At 34.4% G+C, this 11,159-nt stretch overlaps 2 long non-coding RNA genes across 3 annotated transcripts; both read left to right on the top strand.

Moving 5' to 3' along the window:
• Positions 1 to 1,346: 1,346 nt before the first annotated feature.
• Positions 1,347 to 4,022, top strand: LOC124448788. The gene is made up of 6 exons (XR_006949249.1): positions 1,347 to 1,564; positions 2,664 to 2,844; positions 2,961 to 3,137; positions 3,247 to 3,288; positions 3,389 to 3,484; positions 3,939 to 4,022. It is a non-coding gene; the product is annotated as an uncharacterized LOC124448788 (long non-coding RNA).
• A 75-nt stretch (positions 4,023 to 4,097) lies between these two features.
• Positions 4,098 to 6,857, top strand: LOC124448790. 2 transcript variants are annotated; one of them, XR_006949250.1, is made up of 5 exons: positions 4,098 to 4,236; positions 4,418 to 4,626; positions 5,301 to 5,461; positions 5,728 to 5,834; positions 6,751 to 6,857. It is a non-coding gene; the product is annotated as an uncharacterized LOC124448790 (long non-coding RNA). The 2 variants fall into 2 exon arrangements; XR_006949251.1 differs by having other exon boundaries at positions 4,418 to 4,513.
• The last annotated feature ends 4,302 nt before the right edge of the window (positions 6,858 to 11,159 follow it).

The following is an 11,159-nucleotide window of genomic DNA, read 5'->3' on the forward strand; positions in this document are numbered from 1 at the left end:
GGTCTTATACATGAAAATGCACAATGTTAGATTGCGGAACTTTTTCTTCATTTGCTTGTTTAAGTTCAATAAGGGGGTGTTAACATGAATCCGGAATGACTTTCAATTCCAGTCGAAACGTGATGTCAATCCACGTTTACATGGGAAATCAACACAGGGATTGACATTTCGTAGGAATTATCAATTTTGAAGACAACAAACTTAAACATTATAACAACCCTTTTTTCTTTCGTTTCTGAGTTAATACTTGCATGAAACGTACAGCTTAATACTTGCATGAAACTAATTGTTGCTTTTTCTCTCACTCATTTTAGTCCATTTAGCTTACGAGCTTCAATTTCCCAGTAGACAATACACATGGTGCATGCGTGCTTTGTCATTAATCACAATATCATTCCAGAATGAAACTCAGTACGCGTTTACATGAGATTAAAACTAAATTTTGATCCGGCATGAAACTTCGATCCGGAATGAAAATAGGAATGAGCTCGATCCGGATCGAGTTGTGACTCATTCCGGATTCATGTAAACATGCAGTAGGATTTCTTTTAAAATGGAATGAGTTTATTCCGGATCGAAAATCATTCCGGATTCATGTAAACACCCCCTAAGACAAAATAGGCGTTCGTTGGCTTAAATGTTGGGAAAAGTAAATCTCACGCCTTGATAAGATAACATTACATTGTACTCTGATAAATTGAATGAAGTTAAATGAAGGAAAGCTGATATAGAATTCATATTGTAGAAGCTATATAGATTTGTTAAGATCATGTCCGATGTTTGGTTGTATCATTTAGGTATATTTCAAGCTGTTTCTGGTAGTCAGAATTGATTCGTAAGATAGCAAAAGTTAAGTCTATTAAAAGCACAATTCAAACGACTTCACACCAAGAATATAAAAATGTCCATTGCTGTAATTAAATTAACTAATTAGTTTATAAATAGTTGCTTGGCATAATTTTAACCCAAAAAGCCTCAAACGTGGTCGAACTAAATTAGTCAAGAACTGTAAACTGAATAAATTTGTTTTATCTATAGACATATACATCACCACCATGTGGTCCTAAAGCTTTGTTTTTATAAACAATATTATACTCAGATATCTTAAGATTACAAGTATCATGTAAGCTATGTTTCTGCGATGAACACTACATCGGGTTTCTTGCTTGGCAGCGAAATCGCGAATTATTTTGAGCTTTACTTTTTAAATGTGAAGCTAATTATATATGCAAAATTCACTTCCGGTTAATCACTAGAGATACAAATTACTCTAGAAATGCTTGGCGGATAACGTTTACAAACAAGGATTTTCAAATATAAAAGGCATTTCGCGACGTTTTACTTATCTCAAATATCTTTCTTGGATAAATAAAGTTATTTAAATCAATGTGACATCAAAATTATTTCGATACCTGTAAAATATCGGCGTTCGTGCTCATTTGAAAATCGCTCGTACAAGAATCGAATTTGCCCAATAGTTGTCAAGACAAGATAATTCACAGCTCGCTTTCCAAGTTTAGAGGCAGTTATGATCTAGAATATGTTTCAATACGTAAAAATTGTGGTAAGTACCTTTATTTTATCATTCTTTATAATCTAGAGATTGTCGTATGTTACTTTTGCCGTGACTTTATGAGTCGGGTATATTAGTGTAGGAACAAACAAATTTACTAAGCTTAGTTTATTCTTAGTTTTAATTTCTATTTTTATTTTATAAAAATAATATTATCACTACACTTTGCTACAGCATTTGGATATGGTATTCATCAGTACGTATGGTTGTTATTGTCATAACATGCAGGGGCGGATCTAGGGTGTGTCAAATCAGTCACGCGACTGATGTTTATAGTTCAAAAATTACTTATCAAATTTAATGATTACAATTTTTTGTGATCATTGAATTCCCGATGTATAATCGTATGAATTTCATTGTCAAAATTCTGTTTTATATCTGAAATCTTACGTAAATATCACGTTTTAGCATATCTGGAATTATATTAACTGACTGACTGATAAGCGGTGATGATTAATATTTTTTAACATGGGGTTATGTGATTATGTGATTTACAAAATGTTTTTGATTAAGAATCACGTAGCCTTAAACCTTAAAATAGTTGTACTTTCTATTGCAAATCACAGCAGTTTTTAAACAGTGATTTAAATTTACAAAGAGGTAATTGAATGTTTATTCATAACAATGCATGGTTGCTTTATGATACTAGTAAGTATCGTTTGTCCAATTATTGCATTCAAGACAATATGTAGTTTACAACCCAATTTTTTATCTCTTAGATTGGTTTATTAACTTCGCCTATTTCTTTAGTAAGCTTGCAATGTCAATTAAATTATTTTTATTTAGTTGCTTAGAACATTTTCCATTTGCTGTTGTTAGCAAGTAAACTATAATGTTATACTTAAAATTTTAGCGTTATGTTTAAATTAGGTATGATACATGCATGTAAAGGAGAGAATAAGTTACAAATGGTTGAGGAGACATATAAGTTACCATAACTTGTGAATGAGACTCATCATTTTTTATATTAAAACATTTTGCTAAATGTTGTGATCACCAGCACTTAGGGAGAATGGGTTATAACATTAGGATATGTTTAAATTAATCAAAAATAAATAGAGTGACAGTTGCATTGTATTATTTATTTTAGTTCCTATCATAATAAAACATGACCAGGTGCAATACAGAAAAAACCAGGGAAGTGGCTTGGTCAAGTGACTTACTCTCAAAATACTAATATAGAATTACGCACTAATATTTCCTTTAGGAAGCAGATACAAGAAGAACATCATCGCTTTGTTAGCCCTTTCTGTCACTTGCCTGTTGATATGGTAAAACAATTTCCATTTGACTACATGCATCAACTGTGTCTGGGTGTTATCAGTAAAGTTGATTATGGTTTGGATGATGATAAATCGCGCTGCTAAAATGTCTGTTGCCCATGTAGATGCTGTTAGTATAAATTGGTGGAGCTTAAACCATTTATCCCCTCTACATTTGTGCAAGAACCTAAGAGTTTAATGGAGGTTGACAGATGGAAAGCTACAGAATTCAGACAGTCTCTTTTGTTTACAGGCAAAATTTCTTTAAGCCGTCAATGAAATCTAATCAACAAATTCTAGAAGTAAGTACTGTAGCTGCAATGCAATAGGCCATTGCTTTATTCAAAGGAGTGCAGTTTTTCACATATTGCTACCTTGCATTTAAATCTAATGAGTGATTTTTCTTTTTAGATTTGCCGGTGTACAGCGAGCTGATCTCCCTTGCAGAAAAAGGTATAAGCGCTATTATAATCCTTGTACAAGTAAACAATTTTTTGACAGGAACATGCATGTATAAAATTTATTATTTCATACTAATATAATGTTGATCTAGATTTATATGACGGTGAACTAGCACCAGAAATCCTAAACACAAAGGATCATGCAATAACTTCCCCATCTACTAGTAGGACACCATCTCAGCGTAGTGGTAAGTTTTCTGTCATCAGAACTGACTAATCAGCAACTTTCATATATTATGTCGACTAAAAGGTTGAAATAATTTTGATTGATTCTTTTTAAATAACTTTAACATTTGTATTGTACATTTACTGTTTTTCTACGTCCATCGTTGCATTATAGGGCTTATGTATGTTCTACAGGTGCTGTATGCGTTGGTCCTTTAAAATGTTGTTGTAATTAGTTGAAAAAATGTTAGTTATAGTTAAAATTGCAGTTGTGTTTTCCACGATTTAATCAAAATACATTCGTTCAAATCTAATTCTCAGCGTTTGCTATCAAACTACCAAATGAAACTTTCTCGAGGTTTTTATTTTAGTCACCTTTCTGTTTCTGACTTTTGAAACTTGTAGTGCCTTAATTTAAATGACGTACGTGCGTGCAATAAAGATATATGTTAAACCCAGTACGTGTCTTCTCTGTAGATACAAGCAACGTCTCTTCACAAGGAATTCTTACAACTAACACAACAGGAGAAAGACATTCTCAACGAAACAGTGGTGTCTTAGGCAAGCTTTTCTTACAATTCATTATTGCTTGTCTTGTTGTTACGTTTTCATTTACGTTTATTTCGTGTAGTTTGAAATGTTTTTTTTTCTTCACAACTAATTGCAACACGTGATTGCTTTGCAGATGCGCATGACCTTTCATCGCACGAAACGCCTTCGACAAGTTTTATGAACATAACACCTGCAGGAAGACGTTCTCAACCAAACATTAATGGTACCTTTTCTACAGTATATAGTTTTTGAATAGCGTTGTTATTTTGTGTGTGTAATCAATTAGCAATTTGATGCGAGTTTTATTTGAATTTTCCTGTTAGCATGTTGTAAGGTTATATATTTTTAAGATATTACGTAGGTTATGCATAAGTTATTCTATTATTTTCCTATCTATCATGTAGGCTTTCAAAGATCAGTTCTCACCAAACTGGAAACATTAATTGATAAGCAAGAAGAAGCGTCGTCAATATCACGTGCTCTGTTAAGCGTTACGAAAGGTGTAGACGAGCACAAAATTTTGGAAGATGTTGTACCTAAGCCCTTAGATTCGGTTTAAGAACTTGAGGACCTATTCTCCAGTCTTGATGAAGAAAAGTCCAGAAGAAAGTTTGTAAGTTTTAGAAAGTTAACCACCAAAACGTATTTAGTAACATTTATTATCACTGCTTATTTTTATGCATGACTCTTTCAAGTGTTACGTAAAAAAAAATGTGACAAAGGAAGGCATAGCTCTTCCCCTTTATCGGTTTGAAAACGTGAAAATTATCGTTTCATTTGCAATTACGTAACATAATATTGACTTTTTTTCTACCATTTGTGTTTGAAGCTTGAAAACATGCACGTTTGTCAAAGTCTGAAACGTAATTTTAATGACGATTTTCGTGACGTTAGGGGGTCAGATTATCTGATTAAACTATATGAATCTAGCATCGTGTTTTTCGTGAGAGCATTGTCGTGTTCTGATTGATGTAAATACGTTACGATACTTCAAACGGCTCTTAGGAGTGTGTCGTCTTATTTGTGCTGAAAAATTTTAACGAAGAAACTTGTCTTTCTAAAAGCTCTCACCATTCACTTTGGATTGTTTTATTTTGCAATTCGAGATCAAAATGGTTATATAGATACATATATAAAAGATAAAACGTTTCTCCGGATTTTTTTTTTTAAACGTTTTATCTTTTATATATTCAATGCCTGGATTACAAATTTTCAAACTTATAGATACATATATATATGTCTAAATTGAACTTATCCATATAATTTATCTTTTACTCTCTTTACTAGCTGCAGTTTTTGGTAGCACTGTGCGCAAACACCTGTGCAAGCAGTGTTAGAAGAATTATGACAAAGCTGGGAACAAATAATCTATGGTCCTAATATGATTTAAAAGGCAGAAAGTCAAAGCGACCATTTCAACACCTTTGTCGTCTGCAAAGTTACCACAAGTAAGCACAATTAGACGATAATGATTGCGACAGCAGTACCATGTTTTGTCTCTTTTTTCTTGTTCATGAATTGGAAAAACAGCCATTTATGTTGCTCCTCGTTATAAGGAATATTGTTGCAAGTTTTAAAAGCTAAAACATTAAACTGTTTTGAATATGTCACTATAATGAATTGTTGTTTATCATTCAGCTTACGAAAATGATTTAGTGTTATATCCATGCAATTTATGTAAAGTATGTCTTTTCTGTTTCGTTTCACTTGTTAGAAGCCTGCCTCAGAGCTCGTAAAGGATGCAGCGAGGCCAACGTTGGAGAGCAATTTGCCGAATTTTCGAAATATGCTCCAGGCAAGTAAGGTGGTTCCAGATTTAAGGTAACATGTCATTATCATCATAGATTGCTGGGTAAAGTATATAGATGCCATTTTTTCTTTGTTTGATTTTCTCAACTTAGACAGGGAGAACTCGACTTATTTTACTCCGTAATGTCATAGTTAACATATTTGTATTTTCTTGTCTGTGTAAGTTGAGAAAAATACACAATAACAATATTGGCATGTGCACTTAAAGAAAGTGAGCATGTGTCTTTCATTGTCCTTCAATTATAAGTAAAGCAAAATGGAATGGACACATATAAATAATGCGTACCTTTAAAAACGTTCATTTTAGTGCAGGTATTAGATTTGTGCAAGTTTTAAATTTTGTTAACTCAAACTGCATGATTAGATTTATAATATACAATTTGCTTAGCGTGATATTAAACAATTATTGAATAAAATAGTATATGAATTAAGACTTATGAAGGCCAAGGTTTGTTCAATCTACCAACGCTGAGGCAGATAGAACACATTGATGCCTTGATAATTCTTTATATTACGTGAAAACCCAATTCAATAATTGTTTTATTATTTATATAAAAAAGACAGTGTTGTTTAAATGTGAAAAATGTGCCGTAGCGATTAAAATTTTCTTCTCTTGTTTTGTTTCTCGTGCGTATGAGATGACGTTGTAGCGCGAGATAAGTTCTTATATCCGACGTACGTACGTAGTGGCATTCATATAAGTGGATTTATTTGATTGCTTTTAAGTGAATAAAACTAAAAAATACTTTGATTCATATGTTTATATAAATTAAATTACGAAAATATACATACAGCAGACGATTCAGTTTTTCATTTAAATGGCATCTTTTACAGACAAATATGTCAATGTTGTTGTAGGTGGTAAGACATATAAAAATGATATATAGACTACCATTTTCTAATAATCATATATGTTATTTTCTTGCAGGTCCGAAAAGGCAATTTATTGGAATCGGCTTAATTAGCATTTTTGTAAATATGTATATTAAAACACGCACAGCAAAATCGATGAATTAAAAGTTGATTATATGGAAATTAAACTTTAGTTCGTATCATTGGAAAGGCTGTTTTATGATTTCACAAATAATGCATCATTAATTGTATGTTAAATGAACGTCGGATAGACGTCAGATAAACGTTGTATGAACGTCTGATATATGTTGTATGAACGTCGGATAAACGTTGTATGAGCGTTGTACAAACGTCGGGTTTAGGTTGAAAATACGTTACATCCCAACGTTCTTCCTAACGTCGCCACCACGTTCCTACGAGTTTACAAAATCATGTTGTCTCAACGTTGGTCCTCGACGTTGAGTGAACGTTCGACGAACGTTGGTAAAACGTTGAGACAACGTGATTATGCTAGCTGGGTAAGCACTTCAGGAAAATTTTTTTGTTTATGGAAGTTGGAGGTACGTACGTCAACGCCATATTTCCGAGGGTCTCCATTTCAGTACTTTTTCGTAGGCCATGTTGATCGTTATGGTGATTTTACTCAAAAACAGTTGAAATTGCTTAATTCATTTAAATGAAGTGCATAAATAGAAACTCTTGTACCGGTTAGCAATTTACTTATTGTATATCATCAGATTTTCTACTCTTCATACTCAATTCATAACTATATCTGATGTGACTACAAATCTTACATAATTATACTTAATTATACCTATGTATAATATGGCTGTATTCAGAAATTAACTTTTAACTAACTCGTATATTTACAATACGCGAAAGTGAGGCAAATGTATAGGTTTGTCAGCACCTTCGCTATCAAGGAATGATGGAAATTTTCAAATGAGTAAAATAGAAGAGTTGCTGTACACAAATAATACAAAGCATTTGTGGATATGCACACGAAAGTTCTCTAGAATGGAAAAGCAAGGATGTCCCAACACTAAAAACATGGCGTGCTTACATAGGTGCGTATAAAGTATAGCAGCTCAAAAAATTGGAAAACGTATGCAACAGTTGTTAGCAAAAAATTCCAAAATTTTTGACCTGCACGTGACCTGATACCTGCCTACATGGGATTTTTCCTTTGAAATAGGTAAGCAAAGTACGTGTACATGTTTCATGTCAGCCTGTCAAAGGTTTTGGATTGTGTAACAATTTAGTTTCTTTCAATAACATTTCATACTTCCCTGTTGATTATCAGCCGATCGCAACTAATACAAGGTAACTCTTACAAGAAAAAGTCTTTGAAAGAACACATTTCATATTTTTGAAAACAAGCGAAATACTGCATACAAACTACGTATTGGTTAACACATTCGAGCGACACGATAACATTGAAGAAAGCGAAGATGTGCAAGTCACATCAAGGAATTTGAATGTGGCAACCACCCTTGGTAGGATGAGTGAAGCAACAACCACAATGAATAAATCACTCAGCTTATTGCAGGAAACATCAGTATCCTCTACAGTAGAATCTACTCGTAAGAGGAAAGCAAGTGCTTTAGTCAGGGCATGACGCAGTTTGCGAAGAACTTTCGACCAAGCGCAATTCTGAAGCAGAACAACTAGCAGTGGACCCGCTGCGGAAAGAGATACTGCAAACACTTGACGAAACTGAGAAGACTTCACCAATCGTCAACAGGAAGCTGGCCTCAATTATCCACCGGCTGAACAAGCTGAGCTACGAACAATTGAAGGAAGAATATTTTAGTCCTTAGAGAACTGCGATTGTCTTATTGTACCTAAGATAAGCCCCGAAATTTGGGAGAAATTAGACCACCCAGCTAGAGGGCGAGATTTACAATTGAGTGCCATTCAATCAACCATGACAAATATAGCAACACAAACCCCCAATAAACTGTTGGTTGCTTGCAATAACAGCATGCAGCGAACTGAATATTGATGATCTTGTTCGTAAGAACGCTATTACCATGGCAATCCTGGGACATGTAAGTTTTGAATTGTCTAAACGACGATATGACGCTATACGTCCCAATCTCCATCCAGAATTTAGTACTTTATGCGCATCGCATGTTCCCATTACGAAATACTTGTTTGGAGATGAATTGCAAACCCAAGTTGATCACATTCGCACAAGCAACAAAATTAACAACGCGAAGACAAGTTTTTAATTCCAATACCACTTGGCAGCAACATTCAAAACAAGAGAAACGACAATGGCGCCATTTTCCATCTCGTCATCAGGGCAACACCCTCTATCGGTCGAAGTGGAACCAATTCAGAAAGAAACGATCGGACACAATGAATGATCGCAAGTAAAAAACAAATTTTTAAGAAATTTTGAGATTTTATAGAGAAACCAGTATTCTTCTTTTGTACCCACGCTAAAAAGCGTATCTAAATAAAAGCTTTGAGAACTATCAGGCTGTCAGCATATCAAATTTAAGAACATGGGAAACACTCAATTCTGAGAACAAAATCTTAAAGACAGTTGGAGAAAAAAATTGAATTTGACACTATTCCTATTCAATGAGTTTTATCCAAAAAATACAACTTTTGGTTTCCGATTCAAATCAGTCCTTATGCGAATATCTGTGACTACAGAACGAGCTGAGAAGATAAAACGCATTTTTAATGAGCTTCTACAAGCGTCTCACACAAAAATAAGGGATGTTATACGGGTTTTGGGCACTCTACCTTTGAGTCTCCCGGGCGTAATGTACGATCAGTTGCATTATTGCTGGCTGGAATTAGATAAAATTGATGCCCTTAAGTTAAACCACGGTAAATTTAACGGGATAATGAGCCCACCTTCAGAGGCCATACATGATTTAAGATGGTGACAGTCATTATTACGCACTACTCACTGGCACTTTATATCCACAATGAGCCTAGCATTTGCGTAACAACAGATGCCTCGTTGAAAAGGGGGTGCTACTCCATAAATGGTTTATGTGCTTGAGGTAACTGGATGCCCTTGGAGGCTTCCAGCCGTTTGAATTATTTGAAAATTCTTGAGGTATTGTTTGCCCTTGAGTCATTTTCTTTAGAACTAAAAGGTCGTCATGTTAAACTAATAATTGATGATACTACCGTTGTAGCTTGCATTTACCAATAGTGCACATGCCACTCAAGATCTGTTCACAAGTCGACATGCAAAGTCCAGCCATGCTGCACTTCGTATGATATTTGGTTGACAGCAACGCACATTCCAGGATTACAAATTGTCACTGCGGATCGAGAATCTCGAATATCATGCAGAGAAACAAAATGGCAGTTGAACAATGATTTGTTTCCGTCAAGGTTGAATAATCAAGTGAAACCCTATGTTTTATACCAACATGACCCGTATGCTATAGCTGTCAACGCCTTTACGATATCGTGAGCCAATTATACATTTTATGGGTTCCCGCCTTTTAGCATAATTTCGCACGTGTGACAAATAATAGTACAAGAGAAAAGCACAGGACTAGTCTTAGTCCCTAATTAGCCAACACAAACTTGGGGGGCCGCTTTAATGCAGATGCTAATAGCACATCCAGTTGTTTTACCTCGAGGAAGAACGACATCCCCAGTCAATACAAAACTAGAGTTACTACTTTGCCATTTATCGGGAAACTGCTCTCTGATGAAGGCATTTCACTAGAGGGCTTCTCAAATCATCCAGAAGGCCTTGCGGACCGGTACCAAGAACATTATTCTACATACCTTAACCGTAGGTGACAATATTGCAGTGCAAACAATATCGATCCTGTCGCGTCCTCTGTAGAAGAAGGCATTAATTTTCTTACAAAATTTTACCAGGAAGGTTTATCCTACAGCGATAATAATACTGCAAGGAGCGCCTTGTGTACAATCCTAATGCTACCAAGTGGCATCTTGTTTGGTACACATCCACTCGTTGCCAGGTTTGTGAAAGGGGTATTTGATGCAAGACCAGCTCTTTCTAGATATTGCCACGGTCTGGGATGTTTTAGTGGTATTCAACATCTTCGAAAACTCTACCCTCCAAAAGATGTCAATTTGAAATTCTCAACACAAATCCAAAAAAGTAATGCTCTTAGCTTTATTATATGTATATAGTAATTCCAGCTAAAACTGTGGGCTTTTATATCGAATACAGACTTTAATAAAATCGTTTTATTAAAGTCTGTAAATACATCCTTTTTTTGCATGAGGAGGTATCACATGATCATCTTCAACTTTAGTCTATAAAAAATATTGGTTCCAATCAATATCAGTATCCTATGAACTTTTCCCTTTAACTCTAATGCAGCAACTTATCTGTGTCAAAAGCTCTTTTATTTTTAAACGTAAAAAATGTTTTACAGAGTTTAGCAAATCACTATGAAAGTATATTTCTAATTCTTAATTTTCTAATCAAGTTTTATGCCAAGTAACTAGTTAAGAGGTTTTTTCTCG

Source organism: Xenia sp. Carnegie-2017, unplaced genomic scaffold, assembly GCF_021976095.1.
Source record: "Xenia sp. Carnegie-2017 unplaced genomic scaffold, XeniaSp_v1 HiC_scaffold_23, whole genome shotgun sequence".
In the NCBI taxonomy this organism is placed as follows: Eukaryota; Metazoa; Cnidaria; class Anthozoa; order Malacalcyonacea; family Xeniidae; genus Xenia; species Xenia sp. Carnegie-2017.